This window comes from Colobus angolensis, unplaced genomic scaffold (assembly GCF_000951035.1).
Source record: "Colobus angolensis palliatus isolate OR3802 unplaced genomic scaffold, Cang.pa_1.0 Scaffold184, whole genome shotgun sequence".
NCBI classification, from domain to species: Eukaryota; Metazoa; Chordata; class Mammalia; order Primates; family Cercopithecidae; genus Colobus; species Colobus angolensis.
In genome coordinates, this window is record NW_012114977.1 from 3,622,866 (window position 1) to 3,631,938 (window position 9,073).

Below are 9,073 nucleotides of genomic sequence, written 5' to 3' on the forward strand. Positions count from 1 at the left end.
GAGACGGAGTGTCACTCTGTTGCCCAGGCTAGAGTGCAATGGCTGATCTTGGCTCACTGCAACCTCTGCCTCCCAGGTTCAAGCAATTCTCCCGCCTCAGTGCCCCCTAGTAGCTGGGATTAGAGGCATGCGCTACCATGCCCAGCTAATTTTTGTATTTTTAGTAGAGGCAGGGTTTCGCCATGTTGGCCAGACTGGTCTCAAACTCCACCTCAAGTGATCTACCCGCCTTGGCTTCCCAAAGTTTTGGGATTACAGGAGTGAGCCACCGTGCCCGGCCATGGCTGTATCTTAGTTTGCTTAACCATTTCCTTTTATTTTAAACTTTTATTTTGAACTAATTTTAGATGTGCAGAAGAGTTGCAAAAATATAGCAGAATTCCTTTGTATTCCTCACCCCAGAGTATAATTATATAATCAGGAGCAGGAAATCAACATTGGCATAACACTGTTAACTAAACTGCAGGCCTTATTTAAATGTCACCAATATTTTCACTAATATCCTTTTGCTGTTTCTAGGATCTGATCTGGAATCCCACACTGTTTAGTTATTTCTCCTTAGTCTACTGCAGTCCGTGGCAATCTCTCCCTTTTTTCTTGCTAGAATGTTGGAACACAAAGTGATGTTGCATCCTTTCAAGGTATTCATAATGTCATGGGTTTTTTTTTCTTTTTTTTTAATTTTGAGACAGGGTCTCACTCTGTGCCTAGGCTGCAGTGCAGTGGCGCGATCTCGGCTCACTGCAGCCTCCACCTCCCAGGTTTAAGTGATTCTCCTGCCTCAGCCTCCCAAGTAGCTGGGATTATAGGAATGAGCCACCACACCTGACTTTTTTTTTTTTTTTTCCAGTAGAGACAGGGTTTCACCATGTTGTCCAGGCTGGTCTTGAACTCCTGAGCCCAAGTGATCCACCCACCTCAGCCTCCCAAAGTGTTGGGGTTATAGGCATAAGCCACTGCACCCGGCCATGTCAGAGTATTTTTTTACTGGTGATATTTATCTGGATTACTTGGTTGGTATCTGCTTGATTTCCACACTGAAAAAAGGTGGGTTTTTTGTTGTTGTTTTACAAAAACTGAATGGGGTCAGGCACAGTGGCTCACACCTGTAATCCTAGTATTTTGGGAGGCTGAGGCGGGCTAAGGCTGAGGTCGGGAGTTCAAGACCAGCCTAGCCAACATGGTGAAGCTCAGTCTCTACTAAAAATATAAAAATTAGTCATGCATGGTGACGTCAATGCACCTGTAATTGCAGCTACTCGGGAGGCTGAGACAGGAGAATCGCTTGAACCCGGGAGGCGGAGGTTGCAGTGAGCTGAGATGGAGCCACTGCACTCCAGCCTGGGCAACCGAGTGAGACAATGTCTCAAAAAAAAAACAACAAAAAAAACCCGAATGGGCAAACTGAAAAAGTTATCTTTCTTTTCCTTTGTAGTTTCAGGAGATACTTTGAGACTATGCAAATCCTGTTTCTCCTTGTACTTTCATCCACTAATTTTAGCATCCATCTGTGGACCCTGCTTGCAACAATGATTACTGTGATGTTTGCCTGATGATTCTCTATTTCCCTCTTGTACATTTATTTATTGGAATTCTTTGTAAGCAAGAGCTGGCCCTGCTTCCCCATTTATTTATGCATTTGATTATTCATAATCAGATTTTGTTCTATGGGTGAAAGTTGAATAATATTTTTTGCGGCTCAAATTGTTCTCGTTTTGACCATTTTAGGAGCTCCTTCCAGTTGTCTCCTGTGTTCTTCTGGTAAACCCCTGTCTTTTTTTTTTCTTTTCAGTGTTTCCTTAATTTCCTTTACTATAAAATAGTCCAGGCTCGTCTTATGACTTTGCTGCCCCAGCCCTAGAGTCAGGCACTTGTCCACGGAGTCTGGTTTCCTTTTTTGGAGAATGCTGTTTAGAAACCAAGATCTGGTTGCTAGGTGTGTTCATTGCTACAGGAGTTATCATTGCTTCTGGGTCCTCTTAGCAGACAAAGCTAGGAAACAGATTATTCAGCACCTATCTGTATACATGTATGCTAAAAAATACAAGTTTGTACTGATACCTCTTATTCTGATCTAACCTTACAAATTTCATTTTATGTTAGTCTTTCCCTTTTCATTATGACTTCTTTCTCCAACAGTGAAAAACCCTTTCAGTCATTTTCTTAGCTGGGATGAAGGTTATTTTCCACTGGTTTTGCTCCTATTGTCGTGGCCCTGGTGAACACACATTTGCAGGTGTGGACTGTAGAGTATTTGACTCAACTCACCTTTCAGATAGTAACATCTGGAGGCAGAGGTGAGTGTTTGTGATTTTATGTTATTTTATTTATTTATTTTTATTTTTTTTTGAGACGGAGTTTCACGTTTCACTCTTTGTTGCCCAGGCTGGAGTTCAGTGGCGCGATCTCGGCTCACCGCAACCTCCGCCTCCCAGGTTCAAGTGATTCTCCTGCCTCAGCCTCCCGAGTGGCTGGGATTAGAGGCATGCACCACCACGCCCGGCTAATTTTATATTTTTTAGTAGACACGGGGTTTCTCCATGTTGATCAGGCTGGTCTCCAACTCCCGACCTCAAGTGATCTGCCGCCTCAGCCTCCCGAAGTGCTGGGATTACAGGCGTGAACCACCGCACCTGGCTGAGTGTTTCTGATTTTAAATACTCTGTGATTCTGCACGCAGAGCTGCACCAGGATGTGCTGAATGTTTGATCAGTGTCTTACCTGCTGAATACCCCATTTGGACCTGTGCCTACTCAGCTACACTGTCCCTCTCTACAGTTCACAACTCTCTTGCCAATTGTATTTGTCTTAAACAATACTCCTCTCCAGTTCCTAGCTTTAGAATTCTTTGTGAGATGAGAACTGTAGCCTAATGTTAGAAGCTATAAAGCCTGCCCGGTCCAAGATCAGAAACCACTACCACTCATTTACCTACCACCCGCTCGTGGTAGGCATGTGTCAATAGAATGGATTAATTGGAAGTAAACTGGAATAGTGCAGAGACCCATACTGCCTGGCCCTGCCACCGGTGACCAGAACTTGTCACTTCACTGCTCTGGAGAGTGGAGGTCTATCAGAGCAGGCAGGCGTATTAGTATGGCAAACTTAGTGGTTTAAAACAACACCCGTTTATCATTTCACAATTCTGTAGGCCAGAAGGCCGAGCATTGCATGACTGGCTCCTTTGCTGGGGGTCCTAGAAGACTAAACTTAGAGCGTCAGCTGGGGTGTCAGGGCCTCTGCCAGGCTCATATGGTTGTGGAAAATTCAGCTCCTTGTGGCTATAGGACTGAGGTCCCCTGCCCCTTCACCTCTATTTTCCATTGCTGGCTGCCAGTCAGGGGCCACTCTCAGTTTCTAGAGGCCCCCGTATTTCCTTTCCATGTGGTCCCCTCCATCGCCGGTGACACAGCCTTTCTCCCACATGGAGTCCTGCTCACGCTTCAGTTCTTTTTGCCAAGAGGAGCCATGCTTGTAAGGGCTCACCAGCTTCGTTCTGGCCCACTCAGGGTAATTTCCCTGTCTCACGTCAACTAATGTGGTCGGCAAATACCTGCAGACTTGCTTTTGCTACACAGGGTGCCATGATCCCAGGAGTGATGTCTCATATTGATGGGTTCTGCCCACACACAGCAGTGAGGGTCACTGGAGTTATCTGCCAGCTGCAGCTCAACATGATCAGGTCTTAATTCTGGCACCAAAGTATTTACCCGTGGATCTGTGTCCCATGGTTCCCCTGACAAGTTACCAGAAACTCGGTGGCTTAAAAACGACAGACATGTATTCTCACAGGTCTGGAGGCCAGCAGTGTGAAATGCAGGTATCACCAGGACCACACTCCTTCTGACAGCTCTAGGGGAGAATGCTTCCTTCTTTTCCCAGCTTTTGGTGGCTCCTGGTGTTCCTTGGCTTGTGGCTGCACCACTCCCTTCTCTGCCTCTGTCTTCACATGACCTTCCCCTGTTGGTGTGTCTGCATGTCCAAATCTCCCTCTCCTTTTTCTTATAAAGCCATACGTCATTGAATTTAGGGCCCGTCCTAAATCCAGGACAATTTCATCTTGACATCCTTAACTGATTTTATCTGCAAAATCTGTATTTCCAAAGAAAGTCACTTTCTGAGATTTCAGGTGGACAGTTATTTGAGGGGATAGTATTCAACCCACTAGATTCAGGGTTGTGGGAAGAGTTGCTTACTAAACTCTGGTTCACAGAGCTGCCAAAGAAAAGAGATTTCTTTTTAGACCTAGGAGAGAAGGCAGGCTTGGCTGTGTGGAGGCTGGGGCCCATCCTCAGGCCATCTGCTCCCCTCATGGTGACACAGATCTGAAAACCAGGTGGGTAGAAGGCTGGCCTAGAGGCCCTGTGTCCTTAAGATCCAGACACTTTGCAGTATAGTCAGCTCGCAGTCTCTGTCTCCGTGGATTCAACCACTGATGGAAAGTATTTGAGAAAAGAAACAAAACTGGCCAGGCGTGGTAGCTTACTCCTGTAATCCCAGCACTTTGGGAGGCTGAGGCGGGCGGATCACAAGGTCAAGAGATCGAGACCATCCCGGCCAACATGGTGAAACCCTGTCTCTACTGAAAATACAAAAATTAGCTGGGCGTAGTGACGTGCGCCTATAATCTCAGCTACTCAGGAGGCTGAGGCAGGAGAATCGCTTGAACCTGGGAGGTAGAGGTTGCAGTGAGCCAAGGTTGTGCCACTGCACTCCAGCCTGATGACAGAGCGAGACTGCATCTCAAAAAAAAAAGAAAAGAAACAAAACTGACAATATAATGATTAAAAAGAGTACAAATAAAAAAAAGTATAAAAATTATTACGTGCCATTTACATTGTATTCGATACTGTAAGTAACCTAGAGATGGTTTAAAGTCTGTAGGGAGGAAGTGCATAGGTTATATGCAAATACTATGCCATTTTATATCAGGGACTTGAGCAATTGTAGATTTTGGTATCCTGGAGGCGGAGGGGGTGTCTTGGAACCAGTCCCCTGCCGATGCCAAGGGATAACTGTACCAGCAACTTGCCTCTGTACAGAGAGCTCTGGTTGAGTGTGACACTGTCGCTGCAGGATGGGCAGGGGACAGATTGTGGTACCCCTGTGGCAAAGAGGGAAAACTGAGGTCAGAGAGCTGAAGTAATTGCAGAGTGTCGTACTTAGAAGGGACAGCAGTGTTTGGTCCAGCAGTCTTGAAGTGTCAGGCCAGTTCCTGGGGCTAGAGAGAGGCTGATCCATCAGCACCTCTCTAGCCCGAGGTGGCCTGGGCTTCACCTAGAAAGTTCTGATTCAGGACCAAGATGAGGCCTCAGTGCCACTGGGTTAGGGACCCACGCACAGATGCAGTCCAAGACTGGAATCTGTTTAATACCTCCAAGTGAAGAGCTTAAAAAGGGAGCAAAAAGCACCCCCCACCCCACCCCGTCCAGCCACCGAGCACCCTCCCACCCGCCCAACTTATCAGTAAGCCTTTCCATTCCTGGTTTGTTTGTTTTTTTGTTTTTTTTACCCCCTGAGACAGGGTCCCACTCTGTCGCCCAGGCTGGAGTGCAGTGGCTCCATAATGGCTCACTGCGGCCTTGACTTCCTGGGCTCAAGTGATCCTTCCACTTCAGTCTTCCAAGTAGCTGGGACTACAGGCATGTACCACCATGCCCAGATAATTATTGTATTTTTAGTAGAGACAGGGTTTTGCCATGTTTCCCACACTAGTCTCAAACTCCTGGGCTCACGCAATCCACCCCCTTTAGCCTCCCAAAGTGCTGGAATTGCAGGAGTGAGCCACCATGCCCGGCCTCTAAATTTTTTTTTTATACAGAGTCTCGCTCTGTCCCCCAGGCTGGAGTGCAGTCTCGCTCTGTCCCGCTGCCTCCCGGGTTCACGTCATTCTCCTGCGTCAGCCTCCCAAGTAGCTGAGACTATAGGCGCCCGCCACCAAACCCGGCTAATGTTTTGTATTTTTAGTAGAGACGGGGTTTCACCAAGTTCGCCAGAATGGTCTCGATCTCCTGACCTTGGCCTCCCAAAGTGCTGGGATTACAGACGTGAGCCACAGCACCCGACCCCTAAATTTTTTTAAATGCAAGAAAATACAGCTGTATTGCCTATACTTTCAGGGCAGGAGAGGATTTTCCAAGCATGTTACTAAAAGCAGAAACTTTAAAAAGGAGAAGTATGATATATTTGCCTTTACCTCTTTAAAAATTATGTCAATGATACCAGTTAACAAAATTAAAAGGCAAACAACTAATTAGGAAGAATATTTGTAACATGTCACAAAAGGTTAATACTTTGCCATATAATAAGCCAATAAAAAAAATGAATGTATCAGCAAAAATGGGCAAAGAAGGCTGGGCGCAATGGCTTGTATCTGTAATCCCAGCACTTTGGAAGGCGGAAGTGGGTGGTTCACCTGAGGTCAGGAGTTCGAGACCAGCCTGGCCAACATGGTAAAACCCCGACTCTATTACAAATACAAAAATTAGCCGGGCGTGGTGGCACGGGCCTGTGATCCCAGCTACTTGGGAGGCTGAGGCAGGAGAATCGCATGAACCCTGGTGGGGAGGTTGCAGTGAGCCAAGATCTTGCCACTGCACTCCATCCTGGTCAACAGAGTGAGACTCTGTCTCAAAAACAACGAAAAAAAATGGGCAAAGAAGAGTAACAGGCAATTTGCAAAAGGAGTAGAAATATAAAAGTCAACCTTGATAATCAAAGAAATGCAGATTAAAATAATTAAGTAATTTTTAACCTATCAAATTGTAAAGATGGAATAATTTAATACTCAGTGTTGGTGAGAATCCTGTGAAATAGGCATGCATACATAGGTAGTGGGAGTATGGAACTAGTTAAATCTTGATCAGGGACAGTGGTACGTGCCTGTAGTCCCAGCTACTTGGACAGATGAGACTGGGGAGGATTGCTTGAGTTTTGGAGTTAGAGACTAGCTCGGGCAATGCAGCAAGACCCATTTCTACAAAAAAAAGTTAAAAATTAGCCCACCAGGCTTGGTGGCATGTGCCTATAGTCCTAGCTACCTGTGAGGTGGGAGGATCCCTTGAGCCCAGGAGTTGAAGGCTGCAGGGAGCTATGATGAGGGTACTGCGCTCCAGCCTGTGCCACAGAAATGAGACCCTGACTCTTTAAAAAAAAAAGAATAAAACTTACAACCTTGAGGCTTTTGTTTTGTTCCTTTTTGAGAGACTCTTACTCAACCACCGATGCTAGAGTGCAGTGTCATGATCTCACCTCACCATAGCCTCTGCCTGCCAGGCTGAAGCGATCCTCCTGCCTCAGCCTCCTCAAGAGTTGGAACCACAGAGGCATGCTATCGTGCCTGGCATTTTTTTTTTTTTTTTTTTTTTTGTAGATACGGGGTTTCACTGTGTTGGCCAGGCTAGTCTCAGACTCCTGGGCTCAAGCCATCCACCCATGTCGACCTCCCAAAGTGTTGGGATTACAGGCGTGGGCCACCGCAGCCAGTGGTGTTTTTCTTTTACCCTGAGGATAGGGATCCTTGTCCATGCAGGTCTTCTGCTGGCTTTGGTGGAAAGCTGGCTGTGGTGTAAGTCAGAAAGGACCACTGCCTCTGCTCAGGATGGTAGCTTCAGCAAATCATATAGTAAATTCCTAATAAATATTTGTTGACTGCAACCCCTGAGGCCAGGGACTGCCTCCCAGCCAATTTTGTCCCTGCATCTCAGGATTCCTTTCATTCTTGGAAGATCCCTTCTGATCCTTTTCTTTGCTCCCTGCTGGGGAACAAGGAGCGAGCAGAGGAGGAGGCAGCCAGCTCACCAGAAGCACCTCGCCCACCCGCACAGGGATTACTGGGCTGCTGTCCTGGAGGGACCAGGACGGGGGACAGACCTGGACCAGCTATATTGTTTCACTTATTTTACTGGAAGCCCTAAAAGTTGTATTTGTGTGGGAGCAAGTGGGGTGGGATATATGGGTGTGTATCTTGTTATTTGAGAGAGCCCTGTAAGATTGAACAGTCTGCACTCTCTGTCCTTTCCTGGAAGCAGAGGGCCCCGGCCAGGCCCCAGGGACTGGGCGCTTGTTTTCTTAGAGCACAGCGTGCTTGAGGCCTGGGGCCAGATTTCGCCATGCTGGCCTGCAGGGAGGCTGGCCCTGCTTTCCCTACCAGGAAACAGAGAGGACAAGGCTTTGAGCCCTGGAATTCCTCCCTGCCTCCGCCCTTCTATCCTCCTGCTCACTGAGGGCGCATCCTGTGCCCTGTCATCCCAGGCCCATGTGACTCCGATTGGCATATCTATATTCCAATTCCAATGCTGACCGTTTCTCCAGGGCTGGCTATTTTCCATCTGATAGGCTGGGCAAGTTCTCAGGATACCAGGTCCCTGGGTGGTTTCCAGGGGCAGCAAGCCACGCTGTTCCCATCTCCCTTCCCAGAAAGGTGCAAAAAGTACAAAGTCACCCACTCCCTCAGGCCCAGGCTGCTGACCAAGTGCCAGGTCTCAGAACAGAAATTCCACGTCTCAGTTCCTGTTCCCGGCTCCTCAGGACGCTCTGTGGTGCCTCCCACGGCAGAAGCCTTGGCCGTGGGTAAACTGGTGTGTGCAGTGGCTCTGCTGGCCAGCTCCCGGCTGTGGCCATGGTGACTCTGGCATCACTCCCTCTTGACAGCACCGGCCCCCTCCCCCAGCGTTTCAGGATGTGTGTGATGGCAGGGAAACTCAAAATTTCCATGAGCCAGTGAGAAATTCTAGAAACAGCCTGTACTTGTGGACTTTCCTTTTTCTTCCCCTGCCACAGGGAAGAGTGAGAATGTTATTTTTGGTGGAATTATCAGCTGGTTGACCTTCTCAAGGATGTGGAAAGGGAGGCTGCCTGCCCGGGCCTCTCTCCCATTGCCTGCCTTTGTGTCTCCTGCCCCACCTCACTTTATGTTTAAAAAAAAAAACAAAAAAACACTGGCAGGCGCAGTGGCTGATGCCTGTAATCCCAGCACTTTGAGAGGCCAAGGTCGACAGATCACTTGAGGTCAGGAGTTTGAGACCAGCCTGACCAACATGGCTAAACCCTGTCTCTACAAAAAAATACAAAA